At 35.0% G+C, this 17,890-nt stretch overlaps 1 protein-coding gene across 1 annotated transcript in view; it reads left to right on the top strand.

Moving 5' to 3' along the window:
• The window catches only part of LOC125872570 (CBL-interacting protein kinase 18-like), a 504,282-nt gene that overhangs the window by 103,911 nt on the left and 382,481 nt on the right, over positions 1-17,890 (top strand). The gene's annotated exons all lie outside the window — the stretch shown is intronic.

Below are 17,890 nucleotides of genomic sequence, written 5' to 3'. Positions count from 1 at the left end.
ATGGGTGAAGATGTAGATCTCCTATTGGTTGGTTCGAGGTTGGTGCAGCTGAGTTGATAGGGTCAGAATTAGTTCATCAAGCCATGGAGAAAGTGAAGATTATTCAGAAAAGGTAGAAAATAGCGCAAAGTCGTCAAAAATCTTATACGGATGTTAGAAGGAGAGACTTAGAATTTGAGGTTGATGATTGGGTGTACTTGAAGGTTTACCTATGAAGGGTGTTATGAAATTTGGTAAGAAGGGATAACTCAGTCCATGGTACGTTGGTCCTTACATAATATCTAAGAGGGTTGGCAACGTAGCTTATGAGTTGGAGCTACTGTCACAGTTAGCAGTAGTCCATCCAGTATTTCACATCTCTATACTAATAAATTGTTTTGGCTATCCTTCACTTATTGTACCTATAAATAATATTGGTATCAAGGATAACCTATCTTATGATGAGATACCCGTTCAAATTCTTGATCGTCTGGTTTGCAAGCTGAGAACCAAGAAAGTTGCATCAGTCAAGGTCTTATGGAGAAATCAATTTGTTGAGGAATCTACTTGGGAGACCGAGGAGGATATGAAGATGAGATACACTCATCTCTTTCCTTCATAAGAAATTCCAGACCAAGGTACTAATCTTTGTAAATTACTCTTTAAGTTGATACGTGGAGTTTATGTTGTTTTCATGTTGTGTGCTTGAGATTAGTTTGTTAGACACTTCCCACTCTTGTTCTACTTAGTTGGATCTCATTCGAGGATGAATGTTCCCAAGGGGGGCATATTGTAACACCTCAAACTTCGAAAGAGCAAAATAGAGGTTCGTACAAGTTACCCATTAGTTTTTAGTTTTGGATCAACTTCAAAAGACCATATCTTTTAGCACATAAAGAATTAGATGGCCCATGATCTATTAAATTGAAGGTCTTTGAGTCCTCTTTACAACACACCAAGTTTTCTTAATTTCAAGCTCAAAGTAAAAAGTTATGCCTGTTTGAGTGAGACGTCTCTATTTAAGGCATTTCATTCGTTTTAGCACATAGTATTTTGGTATTTTCCTTTTCCCACTAGGCATAGCACATTTTGTTCACCCTAAATAAGGGTCTAATCATATTTAGACCAATTTTTCACGTTTCTAAGCACTTAGAGTTTCAGAGCGGGGTTTCAAGAAGAGAAAATGGTAGGGTTTTAAGCGTTCTTTCAAGAACTGAGGATTTCGCAAAGAACATTATTATTTCCAGGTCTGTAAGGCTTCCCACGGTGATGGACTTGTTCGTCCTTATGCCATAAATCTAATTTATCCACAAAATTGTTGTATCTAAAGGATCCTTACATAATTGTTGATTTTGGTTCAATTCTTTAACAATTGAGGTTGTGAATTCTTTTGTGTTGTGGATATTTGGTGAGAGTCATGTTTCGAGGAGGTTTGTATGAGAAATTCAAAGAATTTGTGTTGGGTTTGATAATCAAGAATAGTATAGGAGGAATCACTCAATTCTAGACAAGTTAGGACCCTAAATTGAGAAGAAAAAAATGTCAGATTTTTGGGCATAGGGGGTGGGGCGGCGCGCAACCATAGCGCCAGAACTTCTGATTAGTAGTTTAGGGTGTGGCACCTTGTGCAATCAGTGCACCCTAAACTTCTGCCAGAAGTTTGGTGCCAGGCGCCCCGCGCCAGTAGTGCGCCAGGGTCGTCTGGTTCTTTTCCTTCCGTGCTTCATTTTCGGACATGTTCCTTTGAGTTGTGAATAAATTTTCTTCTTTGTATTAGCTCCTAAAGTCTCTATTCATCCTTGAGAGATCCTACATGTCCTAATCATATGTCTTAATTTACATTGCAAACTAAAGTAAGTTTAAGAGTAAAGTTCAAGAGGTCTTTTTGAGAATTCTTTTGTAATCAACAACGGTTTTGAACTAAGTCTTGAGAAAGTAAATATGAGAATGAGAAGAGTTGTATTCATGATTGAAAAAGAGTATAAGGGAACTAAGTATTCCCAAATGTAACACTTTTACATTTAAAAGAGAGAAACATTGTTTTTTAAATGAGTTTAGAGATTTTCAGAGTACTACGTTTTTTAAGAGGATCTTTTGACTAATTACCTCAAATTGAAAAAAGTTATGTTTTATACATTTGAGCATGAGTTTATATATTATTGGGAGTAGTATTGAGCACTGTTATGGGGATGAGTTCAGACGACTCACATTCCTCATAAACCATGTAGCCAACATGGGTAAAGGGTCGTACTTTATAGACGATTCCTTATTGATGTTAATCATAGCTTAGAGGATCCACTTAGTTGAGGTATTCTATATCCCGACAAGGTATAGGACAGTTCTGGCAGTGTGGGTGAGACGTTGTATCATCACATAGCTCATAGTGATGGTTGTCAGTTAGAGAATCTCCCAAATAAGAGTAAAGAGTATCTTATTGTGTTTTTATACATCATTGAGTTATATCTTGTGTTTTATAATGCTTTAAACATTATATCTCTTGTTAATACTTTTGTATTGGAGTTTATTTGAGGTGAGTATATCTCCTAGTCTTGTCAGTTCAGTTATCCATTCTTTCAGTTTCCCTTGCATGCTCATACATTCAATGTACTGATGTCATTCGACCTGCATCTTATTATGATGCAGATACAGTTGTTCAGGATCATCAGTAGGTGCTTCGTTGATACTACTTGCATTCCAGCTAGCTTTGGTGAGCCTCCTTGCTTTCCGGAGGGCTTCCCACTTATTTATTGCTTTTGTTAAGTTGTTGTAGGTTCTGTCCCGACATCTATCTTAGTATTAGAGGCTTCATAGATAATTAGATGCTGAGGAGTCTCTTGTTATTTCCCCTTCTTAGTTGAGATGTTTCGAGATCTTTAGACAATTGATTTTATTACTTCATAAGTATTTCCATATGTTAAGTTGAGCTAAGTTTGATTTGCTCAATCATCATTGACAAATATTCTGTCAAGTGTCTTCCAGATTCTTTTTCTTGGTCTTTTATTGTTGCACCAAGTGTATCTAGAGCCACTAAAACCAATGTCCGCCTGACCACAGATATCTATTGTGCTAGTGTAATCCAAACTTTTGTAAGCTTTATGAGGTTTTCCACCAAGGAGCTGATGTATTCCTTAGGGCATCTCCAATCCTACACTCTATTTTACTCTCCAAATATAGAGTTCTCTATTTTTTTCAGACAACCAACTCAAATCCAATTCTCTATTTTATTCTCTAAAAAAGAATTGTCTTCTATCTCTTCAATATTATATTATTATTTCTATTTCATTTTTGTTTTCTTTTTCCATAATATAAATATTTTCTTTCTTTTTCCAAATAATCATCCTATATTATTTCATGTAATATAAAATTTTAATTTTTTGAATTTTTTATTTAATATTAAATTGTATTTTATTCTAAATTTCTAAAGAACAACTACAAATAATTGAAAAAAGAAACCAACAAGCACAACCGCAATCACAACCACAACTTCTCTAAATCATACGGTAATTCCTTTTTCGAATATCGTTAAATCTAGAAACGACCTATCGGATTACTAAATTATTATTGTATTGTTATCTTGTATTTAAATTATTATGCTATGCGTTATATTTTTTAATTAAAATTTTAACTTATCATTTAAATTTTGTGCATTATTCAAAGTGAAAATTCATAATAACATCAAATTGTATCACAAAGTGACGAAAATTAAATAAATTTTTTTAAATATTATTTGTTCGAGATGAAATTAGTATATATAAAATAAAATATTTTTTAAAATGTTATATTACATTTAAAAAGAATTGTGAATATTAGAGATTTAATTAATAGTCTTATATGAAAAATAATATGTTAATTACAAAATAGTAGAAATAATAATATAATATTCCAAAAGTGAAATAGAGAGTATGATTAGTAGTTCTTCAAATTTGGAGAATTACTATTCAACCCTCTATAATTGGAGAGTAGAGGGTAAAATAGAGAGTGGTTGGAGAGGACATTCTCTATTTTACTATTCAAATATAGAGAATATCTATAATTGGAGAGTAGAGGGAAATATAGAGAGTGGTTGGAGAGGACATTCTCTATTTTACTCTCCAAATATAGAGAATGGAGAGTAAAATAGAGTAGGGTTGGAGATGGTCTAATACCATGCACTACAAATATATTGAGAACTTCAACGAAAATGTTGCAGCCTTAGCTGTAAAATTGACTGCGGCAGACATGAAAGAGCTCGAGTTTTATGCCTCTGTTGATGTTGTCAAAGGTGAGAGACATGTATCATCAACTAAGATTAATTCAGAGACAAGTGATATCTATATGGCTTCCTATGATACTCAAACTCTCCAAAAATATTGTTCCACCTGTGTTGAATCCTCCAATAGTGCGATATGAGAAATCCAACATACAATGGGTGACATTTTTGAAGAGCAAGGACAACATGGATGATCCTTTTGTACATGTACTCATCATATGTATTTATAAAGGGAGACGTTTGCTATGAATTGCTCCTAAATTATTTGGTATTAAGATATCAAAACTTTGAAACTACCTTCAAATCAGCTTTCGTACATGAATACTCATCTTTAAATTAACCTTAGCATTCCACTAGAATATAACTTTTGTCAAGTGTTGCATATTAAATGAAAGATGATGGAATTATAGAAATTAACAGGGAAATCAACTTCCAAACTATAAAAGTGAAAAAGAAACAACGATATGACAGGTACTAAAATTATAAAGCTGCATTTATTTGTCTCCAATGATCTAAAACATAAAGAAAAAGAGTTGATCAATCAAAGCAAACTTAACAATTGGTAGTAGTGTAACAATATAAGAGGATGGGCGTTTCGACAAGAAAAAACTATAACAATATCATTAGATGTTATCAAATTAGATGCACGTAGATACTAAAAAAACAGCACATACACACTTGTTTCTATTTTACTCTAATAGTAAGGTCTATACGGTCGCATCCTTCAATGGCTTCGAATTCTTCCACAAGTTTCAAAGTCAAAGCCTCCAGAGATTTTTTCCAGCACTTGATCAACTTAATATGTTTCAGTGTTGGAATATATGCAAAGTTAAGGAGGATCTCCTTGAGCTTACACCTCACTTTCATAACAAGTGTTTCGAGCTGGGGAAAGGATTCATCCGAGGCAACCCACTTTGAGATAGCTAAGTATGCCAGCTTCAAGAACTTAAGTTTATGGAATGTAATATCTCAAAGGCACCACTTGGATTGATTAAATCGTGAATCCCATAAATGGAGATACTCCAGGCTTGGTAGTCCCACAATGAAGGAAATCACGCATTTTATGTAACTCCCTTCTGTACCAGCTTCTGTAAACTTGAAGGCAAATGTAACCCGGATAGAATTGTAGGACAGCCAAAGGAAAGGGAAAGTATTTCAAGATGGGTAAGACTCTCCCATTCGAGACAAATCCGTGGAATATAATACATGTATAAAAGAGTGATGTCAAGTTCTTGAAGATTAGGACACTTCTGTAATAACACATCCACCCCATCAGCATCATCAATTTTAACAAAAAAATTTCTTAATATCCTCAAATTTTCCAATTTAGAGGATTCTTCAAAGATCTCCTGCTCATTGTTTTTCAAATCAAATTCAGCCGAAGTAACATCAACATGCCTTAACTTTCCCATTTTCCAAAAATTCGTTGGTAACACCATACAATCGAATAAATTCTCCATAATTAAAGTTTCAAGACCTTAAGAAGTTTCAATTTACTACACTTATGGAAGGGATTCCAATCATAAAATTCTTTGTGATTTGTCATTATCAGTGACCACAAATGTCGACGAAAATGTTTCCGTGTTTTGGAGCCTAGATATGCAAACTTGGAATGCTCTTCGGTGAAACTGAAGCTCACTTGACTTCCCTTCTAATCCAAAGGTTGAAACTGGCTATATATCAGGCCCCTTCACTGCCAGCATAAGCTTTTCTTCTCTACTCTTCTCCAAGCAAGAGTGAAGCACTAAATCATGAACCTGGCAGTACTTGACCTTACCATTATATTCTCTCTCTGAAACAATTGCCAAGTTACTGCTCCGTCAAGTAACCTTCAGCTGCCTCTTCTATTATATCCCAGATTCAATGTTTTGCACGAAGCCTTCTGCTATCCATAAACTTATCAATTTAGACACTGGAATTCTTGCATCCTCCAGATACATCCCAATATAAAGAAGGCAAGGCTTTAAATAGTCGGGTAAGTTATTGTAACTTAACTTCATAGTTGAAAGACTACATCCTTCGGACTCACCAAGATAGGAAATCAGAGAATTTTTAACCTCACACCACCAAGAGGCTTCCATTTTATTCCTTTTGATTATTTCAGCTACCAAGACAATCACCAGAGGCAGCGCTTTGCATATTTTTGCTATTTCTAGACTCACATCTTGTAGTTCAGGCGGGAAACCTTCCTGTTGAAACATTTTTTCTCTCCTACAATTTATGACTCTCATCAGGTGTGAGGAATGGAAGGAAATAAGGATCAATATGGAGCATGACATACTTAGCCACTTTCTCAAGTTGAGTTGTTACGACTATCTTGCTTCCATTTCTATCATTTGGAAAAGAAAGCCTTGAGCCATTCCATGCCATACAATCCCACATAGCATCCAACACAATGAGATGCTTCTTTCTTCTTAGGTTTTTTCATAACTCGACAGCAAGGATGTCACAAAAACATTTTTGAAGGTTTGAGTAATATCTCCAATCTTGGTAATAAGTAAATTACTATCATTTGAAATCTGTATTTGTGATGGACCTTGATGCTCACGAACATTTTTTAGTATGCTTGTTGAGTTGGTCATATGATTGGAAGCACCTGAATCAACAATTCAAAATATAGATGTAACATCATTACCTTGTAATCCCAATGCTGTCACGATCCAAAATTCACATGTCATGGTGGCACCTAAGTTCCCAACCGATAAGTAAGCCAACCCACTAGTTATTACCAATTTAACTAAATAATTAAGGTGAAAAGGTAAATTACAATTAGAATATCTCAAATACTAAGTCTTTCATAAGTATGAAGTGCGGAAAGCTAAATACTACCCAAGATTTTGGTGTCATAAGTGCAAGAACTTCTAAAATATGATACAAGTCCAACTAATATGAAAAGTCTAGACATAAGAAATATCCTATTATAATATCAAAACAACCTAATAAATAGAGATAGATGAAGGTGTGGGCCGCTGAATATCTAAGCATTCTACCACAACTCCAAGATAATCCAAAATCAGACTCAAAAATCCAAGAAATGTGCTCGAATTTGAAATCCAATCAGCACCACAAAAGAGTACAACAAGTGTAGTATGAGTACGAAACCACGTGTACCTAGTATATCTCATAGACCAACAACGAAGAAGTAGTGCCAAGAGTATATAAGAAAATCATCTTTTGATTTTACTAGTCTACATTATACTTATCAATCAAGTTTCATCAAATAAGGATAATGAAATTTCACGTCATGTCCAACCACCAATAAAGCACATAATCAACAAGAATGGAGGATGTAATGGGATGTAATGAGATGCAATGCAATGTGACACCATGAGATGATATGCCTCAGATGCCAAGTACTCTCTCAATCGTATATACATGATACTCCTCAAAAATACATCGAGGTCCATTTACTGACACGGACAATCTCCACGTGTCTGTGCGGATGATCTCAATGCACTATCATAAAATCAAACAATCCCCGGCACAGAAGATCTCCACGTGCCCAACTTATAATCATAACTCAATCTCAACACAGACGATCTCCACATGTTAGACCTTTACTCATACTCAATCGTATGTCAATGCATGTGCACAATATGATATCAATAAAATGGGATGACGAAGCATCTCAATAAATCAAATTTCTATGACATATAATCACCTCAATTATCACAAATATATGAGTTCAATAAAGAAACTGAACCACACAAAAGAAATCAAGTCACTAAATACATCAACTAATGCACATATGCTTTGGCATTCTCGAATAACAATCTATCATATTATAGTAATAAATTTTCCCTTTAATAACACTGGTACTCGTAACAATGTCGTATATCATTGGTACGAGACCACCATCTTTCGCCCTTACCCATTGTCTATTCCATTTTTAATCTTTAATTAGAAAACGTCCCTTAATGAAGTCTAGGAAGTTTTAACATAACTTGAATGTCGAACGCGTGCATGAATCCTCAAGATTTCACATTTTTCTTTCGTAAAGCTTCAGAACGTTCCTAATCTATCAATTATGCAATATTTGTAAGTAAACAAATCCGTAGACACCCATATTACTATATGTCTATTCTAGACCCAAAAACTCACTTATATCTCTAATCAAGCTCCTAATTTTGATACAATTAATATGTCAAGTCTCATACTTCCTAAATTTCAAGCCTAGGATTAAGTCTTAATTCCTCCAAATAACATAATTCTAATAGTGTTCATATAATACAATACACCTTTTATTTAATTTAATTATTTATACCAATATTATCACAAGTTAAATTCCAATACAGAAACACGAGAAAAATGAATTTCCAGATAATTAGTCATCCATCACATACTCCTAATATATGTAACCCACAAAATATCCATTGTGCAATAATTACCCTCATTATCCAAAGATTATCCAAACATAGCCACAATCATCTTTTCCCCTAGTCCAAAAACGTTACTGCTAGGTTTTTTTTTTTCTTGATTCAATTTCTTTTAATTTTCTTTCACAGCCCCCATTATATTATAATAGTATTAATATGACTCATATCCAAATATATAATACAAATACTTGGGGTGTGGTAATTACCTTATGCACTTCATGTTCTTGTTGTTAACGTCCCCATTAAGTTTTCACTTTTGTTTTGAGACGGAAGTTATGATCCAAATTTATCAAACGTACTAACTTTAATTTAATTTTTATGGGCCAAGTGGTAAAGGGTTTAGTATGGGCTTTACCCATTAGTTACTAACTAAGTTAATTAGTTAATAAATATCCATCAACTAAATAACTGTAGTTACTAAATAGTTCAAAATTTTCATTTAAAAATTTTATGGGAAGAGTCAAAATAGTTCCAGTGCTCAAAGTGACCTAACAGAGCATTACAAATGCTGAAAAGGCTGGCACGATCATTTGTTGTACCATTTCAGGAGTAAGGACTTGTCCTGAAGATGAGTTATCAATAGTGGAACCATTTATCCCAACTTGAAAAGCATTGACCCTACATTTTTTAGGGTGTGTGGGACATTCTTTGATAATGTGTCCTTGTTGTTTACAATAATTACAGAACTACTTACCAGAATTGCTAGCGATATGACCATATTCCTTGCAACTGTAGCATTGGGTTCTAGTCATATCCCTATCCTTTCTTTTACCTTGAGCAGCAAATGCAACATTGACATCATTTTCTTGCTTGTAAGCATTTTGTGTGACAAGATGTTGCTCTTCATAAAGTAATTCCGTAAAACAAACATCCAAGGAGGGAGAGGGATCACGATTCATCAAGTTAGAGCGAGCACTCTCGAACTCGGACCATAATTTTATCAAAAAATGATCTCACTTTCTTTGCTCATGAACTGCCTGAATTACAGACAGATTCAGAAGGTATTTTAACATAAGCAATATCTGTAAATTCAGCCCATAAGTTCTGAAATCCAGAATAATAATCTTGAATAGAGAGACCTCATTGAGAGTAATTAGCAATTTCAAACTCTAACTTAAAGTGTCTTGCGCTATTATCTTGGTTGTAAGCCTTTTAATTTGTAAATAATCCCACAAAGCCTTAGCTATCTTGTAAGGCGTGAGATTAAGAACAATAACAGGGTCAATTGACCCTAAAATCCATGTCATCACCTGAGCATCTTTAGTCTTCCATTCACCTAACTTGGAAGGATCAGTATGAGTGGATCACTACCATCTATATGGCCTCATAGTACTTTTCCAGTGACAAATAACTAAAATTGAAATTCCCAAGAAGAATATTTTTTTCCAGTGAAACAAACACGGAAGGATTCAAAGTGATGTGAATTCATGCTTTTAAATAGCTATGAAAACTAGAAACACTATGACTAAAAAAACAACTAGAATGACCAAGACCAAGAGTCCTAGGTGTTAAGGATTAATTGTCGATGAATAATCAACAAAAGCAAGATTTTCAGAAGAAAAAAAAAACTCTATGAAACAAGACAGCCAAGAGAAGGCTCTCATACCATGTCAAGATTTTGTTGAATGCCTCTCCAAGTGAGAGTCTTTCCTTTATATAGAGAATATCCACATTACATATCCCTAAAGATCTGTTATTCCTATCCACAAAGATCAGCTATTCAATCCCTCTAAATTTGTCATTCAAATCCCTCTAAATATGCTACATTATCCCTCCAAACCACTATTCTATCACAATAATATTCTCTATGATTATTACAACAAATCTCTGTAATTAAAACACTATATACATTAATATATACAATCATTCTCTATTAATTCATCATGTTAACACTGTGAAGATCTTTATGAGTTTTATGTTCATGGTGCACCTTTGTGACATCTCTGAAAATGGATGACATCTCCTTCTCAAAAATGGATGTAAGAGATGTAGCTCTCCAAATTACCTACAAGAGGTTTCATCAGAAAATCTAAACTAGATTTATATTTCGACATCTTATTCAGTTTCCTTAAAGGAGAATCCATAAAGCTCAATCCACCAAAGGTGGGGAACTAAGATGGTGTGAATTTTAAGAATTTGTAGTGTGCTTTCAGATTTTTAGTTTTCTCCAATATCAGTATCAAGCAAAGACTTATTTTAATTTGTTAATGTCATATTTGTTTAGAGATCTAGGAAGAAACTTTTGAATTACTTGTAGAACATCACCAGCTATAGCTCCAACCTTTACCAAGACCTCATTCAACAAGTTACCATTAATAACATTATCAACATCGAGGGAAACCAACAAGAACTCTATGGCCACATCAATATTTTGAGCAGAGATATTATTAGAAAAGTTCTCAAGTTTTTTGTTTCTGAGATATACCAGTAGACTGTGGAAATGATAAGAAAATTGTTTTGGTAATTTGTTGTCCTTGAAAGTTCTTGGTTGAGTAAACTTTGAATCCTTCAATTCAGTGAAAAACGTCTTCTTCAATTTCAGATTCACTAACACGATCGAGCATAATAGACAAGGAGATTTATTATTTTCATGGTCATATGTGTCATACTCATCCTTATAATCTAAAAAATCCGCAACAACGTTAACTGAAATAGCACAACAAAGTTGTCTCACATTGTTAGCCATGAACTGAATTTGAGTCGCCAAACATTCCAGATTCTTATCTTCGGCATAACCATTTATCTTTATGGCATAAAAGTACCTCAAAAATCTCATTTTCTTTTGAACAATTTTCAGTTTCATTATAAATCATAGTATTGCAAGTTTTTCTTCGGGAGGCAATCCATATATTTTTAGAAACATCATTTGTACATCATTTAGATTCTTTCCTCGGCAATCCATATATTTTGATAGATCAAAATCATTCAACTCATAATTGAAACTTAACAGGTATTACCTTCAAATAACTCCAGCAAATGCGATTCTAGCCTTTTTCAGAGTAAGGTTAGTTTTACGCTCATCTGAAATCCCATCAAGTACCCTTTGAAGCATTTTCACAGTCGATTTGGCCTTCTTTATGAGTTTGATTTCTCTTAGAACCCAAAGAACATTTTAAAATCTCTTAGAACCATTTTAACTTCCTTAATTTGATCAATATCATACCTATCTCGATAATTACCTCCACTCTTGATCCTTCTCAGGTGATAAATTTCCATAATTTAATTTTGAGACATTTTCTGTAGAAAAATTCCTGCAAGTTCACCAACTTTTGGAATTAGTTTCATTAAGAGCAACATTTTTATTCATCTAGTATTGAAGCTATGTTAAAACTTGTGAAAATTATACATCTTATTTACCATTTTGTCTAACAAATGGTGCATAATTTATTTATGGGTGATAATTTAGTTATTCACCGCGACAACAGTTCCTCGATCTTCCTTCTTATTCCGTTAATAGAATCTACCCAGAAATATAAGACCATATTGGGTATTACCCAGGGGCCATCCCTTGCTGCGATTGCTCTGTATCGTCGGAAAAAGCATCCAGTGTCATAATCTTGTTGTAGAATAGGTTCTATCATTCTGTTCTCCTCTCTATTTCTTGTCCTAGGTATCAATTTCTATAACATGAAATCTTTCTTGTGGTTGTATCTTTCTTGTTAGCCAATTTTAGTTATCGACTTTTCTATTTTGTGATATTGGTTGTACCCCCTTTTCCCTTTCTTGTTTTGTTTCCGGTCTCTGTTGTGTTCTAAGAATATCTTGTTTTCTTTATTATACATTCTTTTTGTATTTTTAAGAACCTAGAAGGAAAGCTTTTAGGAATAGATGCTTGTGCAATTTTTGCTTCTCTGTTCTATATTTTTGTGAAATTTTATTTGTGATCTCATTTTTTTCGTTGATTATTTCCTTCAGACATTTAGTTTATAGTTCTACTTAATTTATTTTTTAGTAGTCTTTTCTTATTATTTTTATTGTTCTACATACCTTAGTTTAACTGACCTTGGTAAGATATGACAGACTAGGGTCGTGTCCTCAATCGGAGTCAGGGCTGGGGGAGAGGGGCAGGGGTGGATATGGGATTAAGGGGGTTGACAGATTGAAAGTAGAGTCATGAAACATAGGGACTTTGTCCGGAAAGTCCATTGAGTAAAGATCCTTAAGAAGAGGAAAATTAATATAGCTTGCATTCAAGAGACTAAATGAGTAGGTTCTAAGGCTCGGGATGTGGACGGGTTAAAACTTTGTTAATTAGGAAATCCAGAGAATAAAAATGTTGTAGGCATTCTAGTAGATAGATACCTTGGGAAGACAATAGTAAATGTTCGGAGGGTTAACGATAGATTGTTGGTGATCAAGCTAGTCTTTGGTGGGATAATTTTGAACGTCGTTAGTGCTTATGCTCCACATTCAAGTTTAGACGAGAGGTCAAGATGCATTTTTTGTGGGAATTGGATGCGATTTTGGAAGTATGTTGATCCTCGAGAAGGTTTTCATTGGAGGAGATTTCAATGGCCACATTAGGAAAACTCTAGTGGTTTTGATGATGTGCATGTTGGTAATGGATTTGGGGTTAGAAATCGTGGTTGAACCTCGCTCTTTGATTTTTCTAGAGCTCTTAAGTTGGTGATAACTAATTTGTGATTTCCAAAGAATTTGATCACTTGATTACCTTTCATATCATGGCGGTGAAAAGTCAAATATATTACTTGCTTATGAGGAAAGGCGATAGAGACCTTTGTAAAGTTTGTAAAATTATTTCGAGTGAGAATCTTACTACTTAGCATATGTTTTTGGTGATGGATTTGAAGATTAAGCGGGGGAGGAGGAAGAAGAAGTTATATGTCCGACCTTTGATTAAATAGGGGTTTGACACCGGCCCTCTCCAGTGTAATTCGAGAGAATTTGACGACGATTGGATCTTGGAGGAGTAGGGGGGAAGCAAAAAACATGTGAGATGAGACAATTAGTTGCATTAGCGAAGCAGCAAGAGAGGTTCTACGGGTGTTGAAAGGTAACTTTGGTGGATGTGGAGGGGATATGGGTAGTGGAATGGAGAGCTTCAATGAATAGTGGATGCAAAGAAGGTTGTGTATGTGAACTGGGTCAATTACATGAATAAAGACAAGAATGTAACGCTCCGCAACTTCTACGTAAAGATTTGAACCATCTTTTGTATGTATATAAGTCAGAACCTAATGATTTCTAATTAAGTTTTACATATATGTTAAGGTCCTTTACTAAGTGTAGTACATGTATCAAATGTGGTTTAGGATTGTAAGGTACCTAGATCAAATACCATTGTTAAGGTCCTTAAGAAGAGTAAAATCAATATATCTTGCATTCAAGAGACTGGATGGCTAGGTTCTAAGGCTTGGGATGTGGACTGGTTCAAACTTTAATACTCAGGAAGTCCGGAGAAATAAAAGGTATAGTGATTCTAGTAGATGGAGACCTTAGGTCGACAATGGTAGATGTTCGGAGGGTTATTGATTGATTTTTGGTGATCAAGCAGTCATTGTAGGGATAATTTGAATGTCGTTAATGTTTATGCTCCTCATTCAGGTTTAGACGAAGAGGTCAAGACACATATTTTAGAGGAATTGGATACGATTTCGGGAGGTATGTTGATCATTGAGAAGATTTATGTTGGCGGAGATTTCAATGGCCATATTGGGACAACTCCTAGTAATTTTGTCGATGTGCATGGCTTTAATGGCTTTGGTGTTAGAAATTGTGGTTGAACTTTGCTCTTGGATTTTTCTAGAGCTTTTGAAGTTTTGATAGCTAATTCTTTCTTTCCAAAGAAGATGATCACTTGATTACCTTCCGTAGCACGGTGGTGTAAGCTCAAATAGATTACTTGCTTCTAAGGAAAGGCGATAGAGACCTTTGTAAAGATTGCAAAGTCATTCCGAGTGAGAATCTTACTACTTAGCATAAGCTTTTGATGATAGACTTGAAGATCAAGCGAGGGATGAGGAAAAAGAAATTACATGTCCGACCTAGGATTAAATGAGGGATTTGACACTTGCCCTCTCCCGTGTAATTGGAGAGAAGTTGATCGAGATGGGATCTTGGAGGAGTAGTGGGGATGTGGAAAGCATGTGGGTTAAGACAATTAGTTACGTTATGAAAGTAAATATAGAGGTGCTAGGGGTGTCGAATGGTAACTTTGGTGGATGCCGAGGGGATTGATGGTAGAATAGAGAAGTTCAAGGCAAAATGAGCGTAGAGAAGGTTGCATATGTGAAGTGAGTCAACTGCACGGACGAAAACGAGAATATAACTCCCCACAACTTCTAAGTATAGATTCAAACCATCCTTTTTATGCATACAGGCCCAAACCTAATGATTTCTAAGTTGTACATATATGTTAAGGTCCTTTACTAAGTGTAGTAAGTGTATCAGATTGGTTAAGGATCATAAATCTAATGACCTGGTCGGTCATTTTTTGTTTTCCATGGAAATTATGGTTTTACCCCTCCCGATATCGACCCCAAGTCGTTTTGATTGATTTTAAAAAGTTGGTTTTAAACTTTGAGTTAAAAGTGGAGATTATGGTAAGTTTTGAGTTTGAAGGCTAAGTTATAAAAAGTGGTTTTCGGTGCCTTTTGGAGTTTTGAGTGTCAGAATGAGATTTTGTCAATTCCATCAGTCTCAAAATGTGAAATCTAATTAGTTGAAGTTGTCAGTTTATAATTCCAAGTCTTTTTGACGAATTGAGGTCCTAAGTTGTGAAACTATGGAAATTTAGCATTTGGGTTGAATTTGGTCAACATTTGGGGTTCGAGTGCTCGGATTGGCCTTCTGAGAGTTTCGTTGGATTCAGAAGATATTAGGACAAGTTGAGGCCTTGGTTGATTTTTGAGAGGTCCCAATTGTGTTTTAGCCTTTTTAGGCGTGAGTTATTTTCTTGTGGTTTTCATGGATATCGGGTCAATGAGACCTTGGTTTCGTGTTTTGACAATCTATTGAGTCTGGAACATCAAGTATAATTTATTTGCACATGTGGTTTGTGTGCATGGTATTTCGAACGAATCTCGAGAATCCTTTTGATATATTTTTGTTGGTTGATATTATTTATGGTGTTGCAATGTTCGCTTACGCGGAACCTGGTTCGCTTTAGCGATGGTCACTTAAGCAGAACCAGGTTTGCAAAAGCAAGACTGGCCATTTGGGCAGGGTAATCTTCAGCGAACCATGGTTCACTTTATTGATGTTCGCTTAAACGGAACCTGTTTCGCAAAAGTGAGACCCTCAGCTTTTGCGAGGTTTACTTAAGCGAGGACATGATTCGCTTAAGTGACACTTGAGAGGGTTTTGCTTCCATTTCGGGGTTTAAACCCCATTTCACCATTTTTGAGTTTTGGGAACTTTCGGGTGGCGATTATGACCAGATTTTTTAGGAAAATATTTTGGGTAATGATTCTTAACTCTAAATCTTTGATTACCTATTATTATTAGTGAACTTATGAGTTTAAGTCAAGATTTTGGATTGATAAATTGAGAGTTCTTCATGAACTTGAGTTTCAAAGAAAACGAGAGTTATGAACTGATTTTCCAGTTCATTTTCAAAATGATTTTCCCTAATGATTTTCTGAAGCCTTGAGTAATTTTTCAAGTATTAAATTTTGGATTCAAACCTTAATTTTAGAATTGGATTTTGTGTTAATTGACCCACCATTAAAGGGAATGATTGTGGGTATTGTTGTTTCCAGAAATTGATTGTATATACTAGATTATTATAGATTGTGTGGCTCCAAAAGTGGTTCAAAAAGGGAAGACTCGACTATTGGAGTGATTGTTGATTGATCTAAGGCAAGTGGCTTCCTAAACCTTGTATTATAGTTTGAATTTGTATGCTTCCTTTGGTTGATTGTGTGTTGGGAGTAATGGAAATTAGGTGAAGGGTTTAAATTGTCCATTTTGTATATCTAAATGAATAAAAAGGGGTCATCATGAAAAAGACTATGTGTTGAACAAGATGGTGTGAATTGCCTTAATGTAACCCTTATTGATTGATTGATGAAATGCTTGAAAACATGAATGTAGACTTGAATTGTGCAAATTGTTGTCTCTTCTATGTGGTGTGATATTGCTTGTGTGCTTTGATCGTTGAACATTGTGATGAGAAATGTGAAGTAATATTATGTCGAGGTCTTTGTCGGGGAATGTTATCATGCCGAGGTCTTTGTCGGTGAGTGTTACCATGTCGAGATCTTTGCCGGCTAGTGTTATCATACCGAGGTCTTTTTCGGCGAGTGTTATCATGTCGAGGTCTTTACCAACGAGTGTTATCATGCCGAGGTCTTTACCGGTGAGTGTTATAGAGACAATGGGAAATAGTTCTGGCTAGTGATAATCATTGTGACTTGATACACTTGATGTTTATGTGTGACTAACTTTTGAATTGTAATTGATTTGTTTGTTATGTGTGACTGGGACTACTTGTCATTGAGATTGACTTATTTTATTTGTTGAGTATTGAATTGTGAAGATCGAACTTTGAATATTGGGCATGTGAGCGGTGTATTGCAGAATTTATAGCTTGGGTTGATTTCTGTGTAGGTTGTAGTTTGAGATGGTTTGGTTGGGGTGTAAGGGGCATTCGAATTCTAGCTAGTTCTTTTGTTTAGCAGATTGATTGTTGGGTACCGTGTTGTTGGTACTCACCCTTGCTTCTACACTTGTGTAGGTTTCGAGCCCTAACCCGCATGATCTCTTTCTCCTTCTAGTGATCTCGAGGCTCGTCAAGGACTTGAAGAGGTAGATGATTGTCAATCGCGGGACCTCTTTATAAGCATTACACTTTGTTCTATTTGAGAAACAAAGATTGAGACTTGTATTTATTTCTTAATTTTTTACTTAGGTATGTAGTGGCTTGTACACGTGACATCCAGATTTTGGGAGTTTTAATAGAAGAATGAGTTTTCCGCTTTATCTTATTCTTATTTTTGCTTTTTTTCCACTTTTCTTTCATTTTCGTTGGGTTGAGGCTGACTTGTCTTGGTGAGAAAAGACAAGTGCCATCACGTCTATTTTTGGGTCGTGACAGTAAAGTACCTCAAACACCAATTCAAGTTCAAAGCATTTCTATCGGCTAAATTTTTGCATGAGTTCATATAAGGGTCAACTTCAAACTACCATATCTCTCATGTCATAAAGAGTTAGTTTACCCATGACCTATCAAACTAAAGGCCTATTAGTCTTCTTTGCAACGTCACTAAGTTGCATCAATTGGAGTCTGAAGTAAAAAAAATTGGTTGATTCACCAGAGACTCTT

This window comes from Solanum stenotomum, chromosome 8, assembly GCF_019186545.1.
Source record: "Solanum stenotomum isolate F172 chromosome 8, ASM1918654v1, whole genome shotgun sequence".
NCBI classification, from domain to species: Eukaryota; Viridiplantae; Streptophyta; class Magnoliopsida; order Solanales; family Solanaceae; genus Solanum; species Solanum stenotomum.
Note: the sequence above shows the minus strand (reverse complement) of the source record. Positions and strands in the feature narration are given on the sequence as shown.